The sequence below is a fragment of the Schistocerca serialis genome, unplaced genomic scaffold (genome assembly GCF_023864345.2).
Source record: "Schistocerca serialis cubense isolate TAMUIC-IGC-003099 unplaced genomic scaffold, iqSchSeri2.2 HiC_scaffold_199, whole genome shotgun sequence".
NCBI classification, from domain to species: Eukaryota; Metazoa; Arthropoda; class Insecta; order Orthoptera; family Acrididae; genus Schistocerca; species Schistocerca serialis.
This window is the reverse complement of record NW_026047761.1, coordinates 1-2,500: the sequence shown is the minus strand read 5'-3', so window position 1 is coordinate 2,500 and position 2,500 is coordinate 1. Positions and strand designations below refer to the sequence as shown.

Below are 2,500 nucleotides of genomic sequence, written 5' to 3'. Positions count from 1 at the left end.
GACATGCATGGCTTAATCTTTGAGACAAGCATATGACTACTGGCAGGATCAACCAGGGAGCTGCGTCAACTAGAGCTGAGCAGCCGGCCGCCCGGGAGTGTGTCCCGGGGGCCCGCGCGAACACGCAAGCGTCCGCTCAATTATTCTGCAAACAGGAGGAGGCTGAGCTCCCCTGCACAACACACCTCGAAACCCTCTCAGGTCCCGGCGGCGCGCAGCGCCGTCCTAAGTACTTGGTCGGGTTCGAGAGAGGCGCAATCGCCCGGAGTTAGGCGAGTAGACGCTTTAGGTGCGACCACCCGTGCTCCCAACTGAGCTTGCCGCTGCCGACAGAGGCCCGGGAGCGTGCTGTCGTGGCATTGCCGGCGGGAGACAACACGCGCCACCTACGGTGACCGGCAGCTCCAACGCCAGCGCCACAGAAGGACAAAAGCCCCACTTGGGTGCCGAAGCGAACTCTCCCAGCACAGCGCACGCGCCAACACGTCCGCACAGCTGCGATACAAACCACCTGCGAGAACCGCTGGGGCGACCGAGCAGCAGACGGCGTCGCGGCGCCGAGCGCCGGGCGGCGGCGCATCCTCAGCGCACACAGTCCTCAATCGGACCAGCACACTGCAGATGGCCACCGCGCTTCGCACCGGGCCCGCGAGGACCTACTTTGGCCGCAAGGCGCCGCGAGCAGGGGGCGCCGGCGCGCAGCTGCGCCGCCTGCCGCGTCCGTCGGCCGGCGCGCCTGCCACTGGCCGCCCCCACCAGCCGGCTGTAGCGCGTGCGCCCACGCACCGCGCTGCCAGCACGCCGGGCGGCCCCCCCTCACCGGCCGGGGACGGTCCCACCCAGCCACCGCCGCGTATCGCCTCACACCCAGATCCCCTTTCGCGTTCGTGGGCATGGTGGGTCCCCTTTCACGTTCGTGGGCATGGTGGGTATCCCTGAAACAACCGGTTAATAGCTCGACCGATCGTCGCCAACACTGATTCACCTCTAGCGAGAACAACCGCACCACAACGGGTTACCTGTTGTTCATTTGCGTAACGTCACCAGCAAACGTAGACGTCCATCGCCATTTGCAACGAGTATTGCATGCCTGTGTCAGGTGTCACAACACACTACGTCTGCCCACATAGACGCAACAACATGTGCACGCCTCGAGAACACGTGGAAGGTAGCCCCCGTACGTATGCGGTGTCCATTGCGCGAACGACTGTCAGCCGGCCTCTGCAGGATGTCGCAGATGTGGAACGCGGTGCAACATGCTATCACGGTGTGTGAGAAGAGACGACTACGTCCGAATACACGCTCCACTACATCAACAGACTGCTCATGCTGATCGCCATCCAGGGCGTCCGTTCCTCCCACACGTCTGAATGGCGTACCACACTGCAATCCAGCTCTTATAGGGAGACGACACGTAGCTGCGTGCACAATATTTGGACTGTATGGTCTGCCGTTGCTAGGCGCAGTCGTCGTACGGTCACACATGTGCCACGATGTATCATTCAGTACATACGGACCAATGTGCAGTACAGTTTGTGGGTTTTGCGTACATCGGCGGACAGGTGACAGGCCGTACCACAACGTAGGCTGAGTACGTCGGCATGCGAAGGGCATTGAACATGCAAACTTCTCAACGACCAGCTTGCGAAGGCAGGGGGGAAGGGGGGGGGGCATGTACGTCCTGCTGCTATCCACATTACAGTGTATAGCAGGAGCATGTGGAAAGTCAGCAACACCTGCAAGGTGTTTAACATGACGCGATACACAGGGGACCGGGCAGTGCGAATAGCGAACTATATTGCGAGGGTTGCGGTTAGGCAACACTACACTAATTTAACGAGTTGCATAACAATTACAGAGCAGGTTCAGCGACAACGTGCGTCAGGTTAAGGCGCAATATAGGTTAGGTTGAGGCACAATATAGGTTAGGTTAAGGCACAACATGGGTTACGTTAAGGCACAAATTGGGTTACGTTAAGGCACAACATGGGTTACGTTAAGGCACAACATGGGTTACGTTAAGGCACAAATTAGGTTACGTTAAGGCACAAATTAGGTTACGTTAAGGCACAAATTAGGTTACGTTAAGGCACAAATTAGGTTACGTTAAGGCACAAATTAGGTTACGTTAAGGCACAAATTAGGTTACGTTAAGGCACAAATTAGGTTACGTTAAGGCACAAATTAGGTTACGTTAAGGCACAAATTAGGTTACGTTAAGGCACAAATTAGGTTACGTTAAGGCACAAATTAGGTTACGTTAAGGCACAAATTAGGTTACGTTAAGGCACAAATTAGGTTACGTTAAGGCACAAATTAGGTTACGTTAAGGCACAAATTAGGTTACGTTAAGGCACAAATTAGGTTACGTTAAGGTACAATATGGGTTAGGTTAAGGTACAATATGGGTTAGGTTAAGGTACAATATGGGTTAGGTTAAGGTACAATATGGGTTAGGTTAAGGTACAATATGGGTTAGGTTAAGGCACAACGTAGGTTA

General features: G+C 55.2%; 1 non-coding gene across 1 annotated transcript in view; it reads right to left on the bottom strand.

Annotated features, from left to right (window-relative positions):
* The window catches only part of LOC126443867 (small subunit ribosomal RNA), a 1,909-nt gene extending 1,850 nt beyond the window's left edge, over positions 1–59 (bottom strand). Inside the window, exon 1 of the ribosomal RNA XR_007582240.1 lies at positions 1–59. This exon is cut by the window's left edge and continues 1,850 nt beyond it. This is a non-coding gene — a ribosomal RNA (small subunit ribosomal RNA).
* Positions 60–2,500: the final 2,441 nt, after the last annotated feature.